The 15364-nt window shown below is 39.7% G+C and overlaps 1 long non-coding RNA gene across 1 annotated transcript; it reads left to right on the forward strand.

Annotated features, from left to right (window-relative positions):
* The first annotated feature begins 887 nt into the window (after positions 1–887).
* On the forward strand, positions 888–2883 carry LOC118240896 (uncharacterized). The gene is made up of 3 exons (XR_014116829.1): positions 888–930; positions 1549–1626; positions 2736–2883. It is a non-coding gene; the product is annotated as an uncharacterized LOC118240896 (long non-coding RNA).
* Positions 2884–15364: the final 12481 nt, after the last annotated feature.

Below are 15364 nucleotides of genomic sequence, written 5' to 3' on the forward strand. Positions count from 1 at the left end.
TTCTCTCTACTGGTTCATTCACTTTGAACTCTGAATATATTTCTATTCTACATTTACAACAATATCTCTCTACAATATCTCTCCTCATTCTCACCCCTCATTCTACTCACTCCTCATTCTCACCCCTCACTCCTACTTACTCTCTCACCCCTCAAACCTACTCTCTCTCACCCCTCACTATCACTGCTCACTCCTACTCCTCACTCTCACCCCTCACTCCTACTCACTATCACCCCTCACTCCTACTCACTCTCACACCTCACTCATACTCATCACTCCTACTCTTCACTCTCACCTCTCACTCTCACCCCTCACCCTCAATCCTCACTCTCACCCCTCATTCCTACTCACTCTCATCCCTCATTCTCATCCCTCACACTTACCCCTCACTCCTACTCCTCACTCTCACTCCTCACTCTCACCCTTCACTCCTACTCCTCACTCCAAGTGAGATACTAGTGATGGCCCTTACTGTGCTGAGGCTTCAGAGCGCATGTTGAGAGAGCCAGGAAGTCTTTTATGAAACATGTATCGAGGCTTGCTTCTTTAAGTACGAATGACACCTGAAACCTCACTGGTTCAGGAAGCATTTCAAATGTTGGCGCAATTTATGAACACACATAAAGCGCAATGGATCCATGCAAAATTTGCATGTTTGTGTTCTGTCAATTTGCCTGTGACATTGATGAGCTTGTTTTCATGGAGCCTGCTAAAAGGAAAAGGGTTTCCCCTGTATGGAAACACTTTGAGCAGATCTCTCCTAATAAGGTATTGCTCATAATATGTAAATAATGAAATGTGTTACTACTATAATATTCACAAGGCATTTTTTTTTTCCATTCCAAACCACTGGGATACAACAACAACACCTCATCTATGTTACTGTACTTGTCATGTATAATGAGGGGGATAGAGTTGGATCCAGCCAAGGTGGGTATGCATTTCCAATTTTCATATTTGTTAATCACCCATGATAATAATGACATTGACCACGATGCTACATTCATTACACACATCAAAAAATAAAAACAAAACATGTGCACATGTTCATGTAATGACTTCTGACATGCAAATACTGTAATTAAACCATAACCTAATTTAATTTTATTCACTGTTAACATTAATATGCATATATATATATATATATATATATATATATATATATATATATATATATATATATATATATATATATATATATAAAATATAATGTGTATATACTGTGTATATATATATTTATATACTGCATTATTCTCTGCACCTTACATGTTATTTGCAGTTTGGATTGGATTACAAAGTGTAAAAATGACAAAGTGTAATCTAATCTTTACAAAGCAGTGACCAGAAAGGAAGAGCTGGATGAGGCTTTGGTCTTCATGATTGTTAGAGACACACAGCCATTTAGCACAGTTGAGGATAAAGGCTTCAGGGATTTAGTAGCAAAATTTGATCCAATCTATATTTTCCCAACTAGGAAAGTATGTGTGGTGACATGGATAAATTATGAGAGTAGTATTAAAAAAATAATATTTTCTTCCTTCCCTTTAGACCGCAAAGGCCATGGTTGAGACCAAATATCAACAAGAGAAAGAGAAGACCAAAGTTGAGGTCCAGAAAGTTCCTGCAGTGAGTGTGACAGCAGACAAACTACTTGGCTGTGACCTGCCATTTTATAGATGACAACACATGACTGAAGTCCACATTACTCGGTGTAGTGAAATTCCCACAGGCGCACACAGCTGAAAATTTGGCCTGTGTGAAATCCTCTCTTATGGAAGAATGGGAAATAAAATCCAAAGTAACATGTCTAGTTACTGATGGCGCATCTGATATGATTGCCTGTGGTAAACAGCTGAAGCTGCATCATGCCTTCTGCATTGCTTACACCCTGAAAATAGTTGTTAAAAAAGCTCTTGAACTAACCCCAGTGCTGTCTGCCATTCCTACAAAGGCAAGGAAGCTGGTGGGCTATTTTAGAAGCAGCACAACTGTCAAAGTTAGTAACATTATTTTCACATTTGTTTACACATTGTTTTATATTGCTACATATGTAACATTTAGGTTTTTATTGTTAAAGGAGAAGCTGGACCTTGTTCAAGAGCATATGGGAAAACCAAAAAAGAAACTGATTCAGGAGGTTGAAACAAGGTGGTACAGCAGCTTTCAAATGCTGGAGCGATTAGTAGAACTCAGGGAGCCTGTAAGCACTGGCAGGCTTACAAACTGGTATTCCTGCTCTGACCTCCGATGAGTACAATAATGTTTGTGAGCTCCTGTCTTTACTGTCTCCTTTTCACACGGCCACTGTGGTGCTGTCAGAGGAGAAAAAGGTATCTGGCTCCAAAGTGGTGCTATTATTGAAAATGGTGGAAAAGATGCTCCAGGAAGAGGCAGCAAAGGCAACGGTCCCAGTAGCTAGTGAACTGGGAGAGACCTCATCAGGCTCCTTAGGGAAAAGCTCCACACAGCATGAGCATTATATCGCTGGGAACGCTGCTAGACCCAAGATACAAATCACTTGGATCCTTTAGCCCAAAAAAGGCAGATGAAGGAATAAAACAACTCACCTTTGAATGTACCAATGTAATAGGGTCTAGACAGTCACATTCAATACCAGCTGCAGCTTCAACATCACAGGATGCTGTAGCTGAAAGACCTGGTTAGTATTTTTGCATTGGATTAAAGTCAATTTCAGAGTTATAACCTCATTCATATTATCTGGTTTTGTTTCTCAGGAAACAAACTGTGGTGTGATTTTGATGCCACATTCATGGAGGCCAGAAGAACTCACAATGTCACTGCTGATGCCACAGTTGAAGTGCAGACCTGGCAGAACTGAAGAAAAGCAGAACACAGGGTCCCCTCCAGTACTGGCAGAGGCAGAGGTGCATATATCCACATCTCTACAGGCTTGCTGTGGGATACTTGTGCACCCCTGCCTTCTCAGTACCACGTGAAAGTGTTTTCTTCAAAGCCGGGGAAGTTATTTTCAAAAAGAGAAATCAACTGAGTCCAAGCACAGTGGAAAAAAAAATTATTTCTTAATAAAAGTGAATGAAGTCACCACAGTATTCATAAGCATAACCATTTTCCCATCTTTGAAAAACACTGCAACAGTCTTAAAAACATCTCAACATAAACATCTCATGTCCTATTTGGTTTATTTAAACATTGACTGAAATCAACCTGTTTTTTGACACTAGTAGACCTCCAAAACCATTACCTACACATCAAAAACAGATTAGATGAATGAATGAACCACACAAAATCATATTAAGGTGTTTTTATTTCTATTGTTGGCAGTGACTATTCCCATGCTGACACCGGTGCAAAACAGCCAAGAGATCCTTCACAAATAGTTGAAATGACAATAAAGGTTTAGCCAGCAGGGGGGTTTCTGTGCACATGAAGCCTCCAGATATGAACCTTTTTTTGAACCAATTGGATGGAAAGCTTCAAGGATTCATCTGGCAATCACTACAAAAACAAACAAAATGTTTAAAAAAAATAGAATTTAGCATTTACAAGTTACAAGTTCAATAAAAGAAAATCAGCAATCATAAATTCTCCAACATAAGTCAACATCAAAAGTCCACTCTTGAAATTTCCTTTGGAAACTAATACAAGGAAAAACAGGAAATTGGGTGATGTCACTTCCTGTCTTTAAGCAGGACAATTCCCCATAAAGCTCCCCTTCAAAGACAACATGGAAGATTCTCCACAAAGAAATCACAGGTAAATTCATGTTTTCTTAATATATTTTTGTTTTACCTACTTTGTTAAAATATACAAACTTTTCTGTGTTAATCCTGTGTTTTAATTTACATACATATATAAATATATATACACACAGCATATGTGCATTTTAAACACACATGAACACACTGTGGTGGAGGGTAACTATCACAAGACATTACACTCAAACTGTGTGCATCTGCACCTGTATCACTCCACCACACAGAAAACAGCATGAAAAACCTTTTCCAGTTTCCAAAGATTTCCAACTTTAATGTGTAGATTTGTAGAGAGACTTCAACACAGTGAGTTATGATTCCAAAGCATGTGTAACTTGTAGAACAGTGTGTATCATATGTATGAAATGATATGAAACCTTGTATCCTGTGTAAAAACCCTAGCTGCTGTGGTTGCTATGGTGACACAACAGCATGCCTGTTAATGTTAGCACAGATCTTTTCGACGTTATTGTGTTGTTTTTTTGTTGTTGTGATTTTCTATCTTTCATTGGTTAAGTGATGAAATATTGGATTTTCTGGTTAAGTTTCACTTTCTAAATGTTTACTCAATTTGTAATCAGCTTGTTATTTTTAATATTTTAACATTCTGTTTGTAGTGGTTGATCATTCCTGTTCATATTTGTTATTATGACATTAGGCTACTTACGTTATTTATGTGACCTACAGGACATTGTTGTGCTAAGTTTAACATTACACAGCACAATATAGCAACTTAGATTTCCAGATGAAATTTTTTTTTTACTAACGGACCTTGAGGGGAGGAGAGTCTGCCAGTCTCTCTCTCTCACATGCACACACACGCACGCAATTTCATTTTTCCATGTTTTTACAGTAAAGGTTCACAGACCCAGTACTGCCGCTTGCCTCGTGATGTTAACAGTGCCAGAACAAAACGCAGCATCACAGCCAGTAGACAGAGTTGTCGGGGTACAGAAGCTGGCTTGGTATTGTGAAACAGTGCGGTTGTGCACAGCTGGATCTCTTGAGTTGTTGCGTATTTGTTCACTGAACGTATGGATGGACAGGTAGCTAGCTCACGTTAGTTGTAGGAACTAACCACAGCTTAGCTTGCTCTAGCTAGAAGTGTCCAATACAGCGATACGCTGTATAATGATCCCATAAACTAAACTTCATATCATTTTAAGCAACGGATCATCCTGCATATTGCAGGGAGGAAGAGCATGTTAAAGCAATGAAAAAAAGAAAGCAAAAACATCAAGGCATTGTGTAAGGCATTGTTTTATCGCTTCGACAAGAGCTTAATCGGGTGATTGTGTCTGTAGCCACGTGTTGTAACACTGACAGTGGTAGAAAAGAGAAATTTTTTAAAACCAGAATTTATTTTTCACGTTACATTCTATATTAAATAAAAAATAAATTTACTTCAGATCTCAAGGCAGAGCTGTCTACTGTATGGCAAATAGTAAATTGTTAATAAATAGATTTAATTAAGTACTGAACGCAGAACATTCGCATTGGCTGAATGAACCTTTCACTCTTCTGTCATGTCTATCTGCCTAACTATCAGGTGTGTGTGTGTGTGTGTGTGTGTGTGTGTTTGTATGTTTTTTCTCTCACTCTCTCTCCCTCCCGCTCACACACACACACACACACACACACACACACACACACACTCTCACATTCTCTCTCTATCTGTCTCTCTCAATGTCACATTCTCTCACTCTCATTCTTGCATGCTGGCCTTCGGTAACACTGCCCTCCACCACCTGCATCTCCCGTTCTCCACCTGTACCTTGTGGCCTCTGCCCCCTGCCCTTCCACCCCACCTGGCTGACTGAGAGAGTACTTGGCCATTCCAGCCAATCCGAGCATCAGGGTCAGCTGTTACAGAGGACAGATGAGTGTCACACAGTACACTGATCTAAGCCCTCTATTCACCAGTACACTGATCTAAGGCCTCTATTCATCCCTACACTGATCTAAGGCCTCTGTTCACCAGTACACTGTAATGATACATTGCAGACTGCCCTGACTGCCTCTGTCCCAAATGCAGAGCTCCAGTGTGAGATCTGTCATCAACTCCACTAGCCAGCAGTCTGGCAGGAATGATCCACAAAGCATCAGCTATTATGGATCTCTGTATGGACCTCCATTCTCAGACGAGGACCATGGCAAGACTTTAAGGCCCATGCAGTCAAGAGTTTGCCAGTCTAAGACCACATCTTGTTTTATTAATGGACTAAACAAGGTGCAGTTTGTTTGAGTCAAAACATCTGGTTTATGAAGCTCATGTGATACACCCATCATCTTTAACCCAAACTGGATCAACTGCACCAGTCGTTGAAGCTATGGTGGCATTCACAACAAATAAACAAAGAAGGATATACGACTGGAGCGGCTCAAAGTGGTGTGTGTTTTACTGCTTGCGGTGAGCTAGAAGAGTGGTGGATGTTGTGTCATAAGTATCTGGTGAAAAGCCTTTATACAAGAGTATGTGTCCCTGAACTATTTCCCTAAGGAGAGAGAGCATGAGGGGAAAACAAGAAAGAAAAGAGCCTGAGATTTGGAGAAACATGTTTACCCTCAGCACATCTTTGTCTGGCTTCCATGAACAAAGTTGAAGCTCTCAGATGAATACAATCTTCTGAAAGGCACAAACAGGGATTGAAACTGTGGGCTTTGGTTTATAAAACTAACACCTTGCCACTTGGCCATCATGCCTTAGAAGCAAGTCATGAACTGGTCTTTAACAATGCACGAGCTTGCACCTTAAGTCTGACAATAGAAAAGCCTTGAAAGGGTTGGAAGTTACTAAAATATTGACAGCCTTCTGACTCATGAGTAACTGTCATTGGAAGCTGATCGTGCACTATCGATAGCATCAGCGTAAAGCACAGCTGCATACGCTTCCAAAATGAACCCCTTCTAGAGGGGATATATCTAAATTCTAAAGCACATGCAGTTGTTCTAAAGATCAGTCAACTAGGCTGGAGGTGCTGAGTATGGAACCAAGGACCTCTGACATGCAAAGTGTGCACTCTAGCACTGAGCTACACTCCCGCCACTCTCAAACTTTGAGGTAATAACGCTAAAAAGAATATCTGCAACTGTTTGTCAGCTAATTTGCAGGAGTCAAATGTGTAGCAGAAACGTTGCGTTGGGTGCCTGAGGACTGTTCAATTTCTCAATCAACATTTTGGTGTAGTCAACCAGGATCACGTCCATGTCACCTCAAAGAGAAACACCTGGGTTACCTCTGGCACATGGGGTGGTAAATAGTCTACCATAAATTACCTCAAATGGTGACAATTTGGTGGTGGCACTGGGCATCATTCTGATCTCACAACACTGCTGACCACCTTGTGCTCAGATTCAGAGGTTGTGTCATGACCCTTGACCTTTACGATAGCCAGCCGAGCTGGTAGTGTACATGCAGACAAAAGTGCAGAGACTAGTCCTGGATTAGATATGGGTTTACCGTCTGAGCTGCGGAACCTCCTGGAGTGCCAAATCTTACCCAAGTCATGAACAACCCCAAACGCATAACAGGAGTCAGTGTATATGGTGAGAAACTGATCCTGGAATAGATGGCAGGCCCTGGTCAATGCCATTAGTTCAGCTGCTTGAGAAGACCTGTAAAGGACAGAGTGAGCCTCCCAAATGAGGTTACGCAAAAATCAGACAGAATAACCACAGACAATTTCAGAGTCAGACGGTTTAAAACATGAGCCATCTACAAAAATGTGATAGCCGCCTTCCAGCAGCGTGCTAGAAAGTTCAGAACGCATGCTAGAGGACTCATGGATAACCTCCATGCAGTCATGGGGCACAGAGTCAGCAGAATGATTTAGCGATGTCAAAAATGATTGTAACAGACTAGCAGGTGAGCGCAGGGTCATGTGTGATTTAATGGTTAAGTTCCGAGTGGCACAGAGGATGGCCTCAAGGCCTGAACGTTGCTGTGCTGTCATGTGCTGTGTTTGAATGTTATTCAGAATAGTAATAACTTGATGTGAAGTGTGAAGAACCATTGGATGAGACAGTGCCAATTTCTCTACGTCAGTGACCAGCAGGGCAGAGGCAGCCACGGCGCGTAAGCAGGCCGGCATGCCTTGAACGACCGAATCAAAAGGTTTGGAAAGGTAGGCCACAGGTTGATAGCTGCCACCGTGCTCCTGGGCCAGGACACCCATGGCTGTGGAGCCGTTTTCAGAAACGTAAAGGTGGAAGGTCAGATTATAATTTGGTAGGCCAAGTGCTAGAGCAGAGCACAAGGCCAATTTCAGATTCCTGAATGAGTGATACATTGGTCTGGACTCAACCCATGTATCAGTACAGTTTTTTCCACAGCCGTTCCTGAGGACTTTATCATGAAACTCAACATGGGTTGTTTTGTGTTGGGTGGAGGGATGTCACGTATGATTCCCCACACTCATTAGAGAAAGGTACTGTAAGTATTTGAGATTAAATATTGTTCTTATAATTTTGTTTCTGGAGTTTACGTTTAATGTTTATCTTGCCAGGAAAGTTTGTTTATTTTAACTAAGCAGGTAAAACAAAGTAGATAAAGAGAAAAATTAACTTACCTGTGATTATTTTTGTGGAGAAGCTTCCACGTTGTTTTGGAGTGAAAAGAAACTGTAGCCTGTGTTGAAGGGGACTTTTATGGGGAATTTTCCTTCCCAAAGAAAGGAAGTGATGTCACATAATTTCCTGTGGTGATGTTTCCTTATATATGTTTCTAAGGGAAAATTCACTGGAGTTGTGTTTTGAAGTTGATTGATGTTGGAGAATTTATGATTGCTGGATTTTTTCCCCTTGAACTTGTAAATACTTGTAAATACTGCATTTTCCTTTTTTTGAATATTTTTGTTTGTTTTTTATTGGATATGGCTTTTTGTTTGCACTGGACTACTGAGAGCCAATAAATACCTTTTCTTTTGTATCCACTAGGAGTGTATCCGTGTGTCTTTAATAGTGGACCATTGCAATTATATTTCCATATGTGCAGGATTAAAATACTCTACAAATAAATGCTCTTAAAATAGTCCATAAATAAATATTCTTAAATACTCCACAAATAAGTACTCTTTAAATACTGTACAAACAAATAATCTTAAAATACTCCACAAATAAATGAGTCTAGTCTATGTTTGAAGAAAGCAAGAGTGTTAGTTCGTCCCTCCATCTGGGAGACAGGTCAGAGAAGAGGGAATGGAGAGGGCATGAAGCATTTAAGGCTCACACTTTATAATAACGATAGTTTATAGAGCATTTATATGCTTGTAATTCATAATGAACTAATCATGAACTAATGAGTTAGTGTTATTCATCATGAATTAATATATTAGTAATCATTTATAAGATGTATCTAAGCTCTCACTTCATAATTATCTGATCATGAACAGATCAGGAAGTCAGATGTTATGCTTAATTGGGTTTTTAAGTGCTATTCTTTATTAGATAATGAATTGTGCCATTGAATACGTGCAAGAACAATGGAACTGCATTTAGTTAAAGTAAATGTTCAGAATGTTGTTAGATTACTGTGTGTAGGGTTTGGAGTTGGGGCTCCAGGGGCTTTAGGTGGCAGGTCGTTTTTCCTAGAATAACAAGTGGACCAGTGGAGTGGAGCTTCAGGTGCAACCTGCTTAACCTCTATCCTTTAAGAGGCCTGGAAGACAAGCATCAAGACTCCGTGTTGTAGCCCTGCAGGTGGTGAAGTTTCTCTGGTTGTCTGAACACCAGAGTCCCTCATTGTCTTCATACGCCGACTGAAGATGCACTTACCTGAACATTAGTTTTGCACTTATTAAATCTTATTAAAAAATAAAAAAGTTTTAATTGCATTTATGAAATATGCTATTGTGTTATGCACAACAAAGTCACTCTGGATAAGAGAGTCTGCTAAACACCTTAAATGTTAATGTAAATATGTATGTTACAATTTCAGAATTAATGGTGACCAATTCAGGAATTCAGAGGATATGCACCATTAGTTAATATATTATTAAAATGACAGCTTTATTAATCCTGGCTCCTAAGAATCTTTGTGAACCTGTTAAAATAATTAAAAAGTGTAGTCATACAAATTATTTGTTAAACAGTAACAAACAGTAGCTGTAGTTTCTAAATTACTTGTCATATAGAAATTATCTGTAGCATTTTACAGCCGCTAAGGTGAAAACTATTCAATATACACGAATATCTATAAATGTCTGTAGGCCATTTATAAACGACACACTTTCAAATAAACTTATCATTTGAAGTTGTCTGTTAAGAAATGTATAAATTACTTGGTAATATTTTATAAAACACACATTAAAAAAAAGACTTGATGTCTTCAGACTAATGTGCTTGTTAATAAATATGCATAGTAGGAGTTCTCATTCATGGAGTTTTCCAAGGTCATGAATGAATCGTCCTAGAGGACCATTATTGTGTTTTTTTGCTAGCCGTTCATACATTTCTATTCACTGTCCAGTGATCCTTTACCAGCTCCTCTCTCCGGTTACCTCTAAGCCTCCAAACAGTTTCCTTGTATGTTCTCCAGGCCCTCCTTATATTCTACGTGTGAGCCCCTGTAGGAGCATCCATGTATGATATACTGTGGTTAACTGTGTAATGTCTGTAGCCAAGCTGAGACAGAGCCTGCCGGTAGACACGCCACTCACCACTGAGGATTGTGGATCGCCTCCTTACATGCTGAATGATGAGTGGCACTAGTTCCCTTCTGGACCTTCTCTGAACTAGGTGAAGAACTGGCTCTCTTTGTTTAGTGTGGACAGCATTTTCACCCAGCATCCCAGAGACCCACTGCCTCCTCCACAACGCCCCAGCCATCCGCCCTCTTCCATACCGTGTAACATAAAAAGTAAAGCATTATTACATTAATTAAGAACTATTAACAAGATGAAAGAATTACAGGTATGAAGCATGAAGACTTGTGTGTCCATTATACATTATTAAGACTATACAAAATTATATACCCACATAAAAGATGCACCTGCATTTCTTCTATGCCTGAAGTTACTCTCATCTATGACAGTGAGCTGTCTGCATCCTCCTTTCCTTCTTCTGAGTTCTTCCATCGCCACCACACAAGCCTCTCTCACTTTCTTAGACAATTTTGACAAGTAACTTGAGAAAACCTGAAGGGACATAATGGTGCTAAATTGATTATATAACTGAAGAAATGTATTTAACACTTTCTTACTAAGATATTGAATGTACTCAGTAAAATTGTGAAGTTTATTTGTTAATTAAGTTAATTTGTTCATGTGAACTGTTCTGGTTATTTTGCTTCTTTTAATCAAACAATTGACTTGATTTGAATAAAACCAATTAACCTGCTTGTTACACATGGATGTTTGAGATTGCACCATTAAAATATTTTTACACTACAGAAAGTGTCTAGATGTGCTGAACAAAAATCTGTTTGATTACAGTTCAAATGGCCACTCAGTTCACACTTGTTGTATAAAGTAAGACACATAAGCCTGCGTGTGTTAGCTGCTCCCTCCTGTACACAGATGTCATCCATTTGAAGAGAGACACTTTAAACACTAAACACAGAGTTGTGTCTGACTGATCTCCTCGTCTGCCTTCCCCTGAGCACAGCACGTTGACACCTCCTGTATGATAACACTGATATGTACCAGGATAGCGATCAGTACAGAGAGTCTAACAGTCTAGACCCAACGTTACATGTTCTGCCTATTTAACACTGTTAAATTACTATTCGATGTAAGAATGTGCCAAAGTCATAATGAAAAATGCTTGCAATTAATCTCTGCATTCTTTAAGGGACAACGTTATTTGATAAAGTCTACGTTAGCTAGAAAGTTTAATTTAAGATAAAGTTACAGTAAAACATTTAAGTAAACTCGTTAGCCTACCATTCATAGCAGTCCCAGCAGTCGCTGTTGTGTAGTTTCATTTTGTGGTGACAAAGATCGCATTTAATCTCTTTGTAGTACTTTCTTATTTTGCAGCCACTTTATTAATTTCAAATGTTTTCTTTTTGATTTCTTGCCCTCCATCAACTTCCTCAATTTCTTCGGCATTTTGGCCCAATTAAAACGGGATGTGTCCCCTTTACATTTGTTATACTGGAATTTATGGCATTCCAGATTATCATCAAGCTTTTAAACTTAACAATACAATGAATAATACATATAAATGTTTTTTATATTGTGCATGTTTATATTCAGCAGACACATTAATATTTTCTGGACAAACAGCTCTTTGTGAATTTCATATAAACCATCAACAGTAAAGGTGGAGCGTTCGTGGACGTTGGAGTTCATTCAGGTCTGCGCATCTAATGAGGAGACGCAGGTACAGGTGTGTTTGGAGTCGGATGACAGTGGAGATCAGCACAGCACCTGACGCTCGTCCTCACAGTACACAAAGAAGAAGAGAGTTCACAGTTCAGAGAGAAAACCAGGGCAAAAATTATCAAAAAACAAAACAAAACAGCCAAGACACTGGAGAGAAATACAGATGGAGAGGCTGGAACAGGTCAATGCTGTACTGTACTGTAGCTACAGTGCAGCTAAACTAGCGTTAGCTAGAAATCAACATTAGCAGATGTGTTTTCAGTAGTTTTCTTGAATACTAACATTAGTGGGTTATGCTTGAACAACGCCATGGTAGTTCACCGTCTTTATAACCTTTAGTACATTTTATTCAGTATGAGTGGAATCTGAACACATCCGCTTTGTTAGATTACTCTGAAAGAAAGCTGTCGTACGTTAGCCAACTAGCTAGTAAACTAGCGCGACTAGAAAAGGTGCCGAACACCAGCTGACTGTCTCCGGATTACAGTGGAGATCAGCACAGCCGGTTTCTCCTGTTGTCTGAAGTTTAGCCCTTCGATCCGTTTTCGGTAGGTTTTACGCTCTGGTTCTTTACTGGCTTTTATTCCCCGTCTATGCACGTCAAGAATGTAAAAGTGAAATTTAATGGGCGAAATTAGCAGCCACAACCGACCGACCGAGCTCGCTCGCTAAATCGGTCGCTCGTCTCGGTCATTTATGTGTAAAATACAGTGTGTCTGACTGTCTGGCTAGATGACATTAAAATGGCTGATTAAATGCACCCAGTTAGCTTGCATGCGTGTCCGAAGTGGTGCTTTACAACTCGAGATCGACCGTATTGCGGTATTGTCTGTATTGCAGACGTGCAGCGGTGTACCGCGTTCATTATAAGTGTTCACTAAGCAAATCGCGACCGTGTCGGTACTATTCTATATGTGGCACTGATGTGTGTGTTCTTCTTTCTACAGTTTGGGTATCGACTAGGGATTCAAGTAAGTAGCCTGTCAAAGATTTATGCGTGCGCATGTCGTATTTTGTCTCCACAGACGTGCGTGCGCACGATGTCTCTTCCTCTCGTTACCTTTTGGACAGAATTGGACTGCTCAGTGGCCCAGCGTCAGCCACCTTGTCCAGGCCGTGTGCCTGGTGCTTTGTCCACTTCACCTGGCCGGTCAGACCATCGTCAGGGTGAACAGGTGGGTTGTTGCCATGAGGGACTACAGTGTCATCTAGGACGTAGTCCTCAGCAGCCCCGGCCTCATGGCCCAGACCCGTATTCAACTTTTTGAGTTGAATCAGCAGACACTGACCCAGTGCTGAGTTTACCGGGTTTTATATTGACCTTATTAGCACTGTGGACTATAAAGGCTGAGCACTAATAGGCTGGGCTGCATTTTTCATTACGGGTACAATGCAAGGAACAAAAAGCAGGAACAGGATGTTCTGCGCCTGAGCGTTGGCCAGTCCAACACTCCCATGTTGGCCCTGAAACCTCTCCCTCCCGTGCCGAGTAAGCTCCCAGAGCGTCTGACTCACGGGCACCCTGCTTTTGACTTTAACATCCAGCAGGATGTGTCTGGGTAGGCTTCTCAGCGTGTTCAAGGCCAGCCTCCTCTTCCTCCCAGTGAGACCCTGCACTAATGCATATGTAGATGTAGGAGAGTGATGTCTTATTATTGGTCTTATTGTGGCACAAATATATTTTACCTGGTTTTTCAGTGATGGACACTTCTGACCTTTTTTAAAAAATGCCGGTAACTCAGATACCACAGGTGCAAACTAAAATTAATTTCTTTACTCATAATGTCTTTAATCATATAGTCAATGTGTCAGCAATCTCTCTTCTTGCCAACAGAGGTCCTCCTAATCTGCAGTGCCATGGTATGAAACATTCATTGAAGTTTAGATTGTTGAGGAGTTCAGTTAACTCACTGACTCAGTAGCCACGTGTTCTTGTACTATCTTAGTGTTTTTGAAATGATCTTACATATAAAATATGCATGTTACACCATATACATAAAAGACACATTTTACATGCTTTTTATGTGTAAGACTCATCATCTAATTATAGGAGAAATATAATCTACTTGTGTGTTAATATTTTTAAGTAGCTACTAGTATAAGGCCAGAATGGGAAATGGGAAATATTATATACTTTAACAAGCTTTAATATTACTATGCTTCAGTGTAACCAAAACCATATCTCATAGCTAGAAACACTACCAACCACAATATGAAAGTCCTCTATAGTCACAGGTGGATCCTTTTGAGTTTCTCTCTGCACTGCACTGGCCAAATCTGTCAGCTTCTTCTGTAGCAGAAAACAAACACATAATTCAACATCAAGTTGACAAGACATTGAGAACAGCAATTAATGACTGAGAAAACAATTTGACCGTGGATGTCTGAGCATTACATAAGCCCAATTTTGTACTGATATATCAGCCCTTATTTATCTCTGACAATCTTTCAGACTGGGTCACAATCATACTTCCTTTTGTTGAGTTTTATCCAATTGAGCCACAAAAAGTGAAGCTAAACAAAACAGAAAAACCAGTTGACCAGTTTGTTTCATACTGTTGAAAAGTTCACAGATCAGGTGCAATGTCTACAACCAGCTTAAAACGTTTGACAACTGCAGAAAAACCTATGTTGTCAAGCTCAGTGAGGCCCACAACCGAAATACATATAGAGATATGTGTGACGTGAATAACAGTACACAAAGGCTGATTTTTGTTAATTTTCATTGGAAGATACTGTACATAACATATATGTGACTGACAGATTCCCTAAAGAATGATTAGAACATTATTTGATGCCAGTTCTGTCGCCCCTTGTCTGGTATTCTCTGCCTTACTTCATTGTTCTCACATGTTTTTCTCACTTGTAATTGTGTATATATACCTTGTGTTTGTGTATATACATATATATACTGTGTTCATATTGTGTATATACACAACCTATGTATATACTGAGGTAATAAAAAGAGTGTTTACAGGGAAAAGAGGTTTAACATTGAATTAGACATATTAATAACATAAAACATAAAGGAGTATAAAGATTCTGTGTCCTCTCAGTGTAACGCGAGTGCCGAAGGGTGTGGAGCAGGATGCACAGACTCTCTCGACGTGGACAAACATTTATTTACATAAAACATAAAGACTATAGTGGCATTCCATATAACACAAACAGTGAACATAGAGACACTTAACACTAACGATTTTTAACATTAACACAAGGTAGACAAAAATGGTTATGAATGTTACATTTAGACATTAACTCACACACCTCCTGCTAGGAAGTCCGTCATTTGCAGAGGGAGTAAGT

Source organism: Electrophorus electricus, chromosome 1, assembly GCF_041902795.1.
Source record: "Electrophorus electricus isolate QZ-2024a chromosome 1, ASM4190279v1, whole genome shotgun sequence".
In the NCBI taxonomy this organism is placed as follows: domain Eukaryota; kingdom Metazoa; phylum Chordata; class Actinopteri; order Gymnotiformes; family Gymnotidae; genus Electrophorus; species Electrophorus electricus.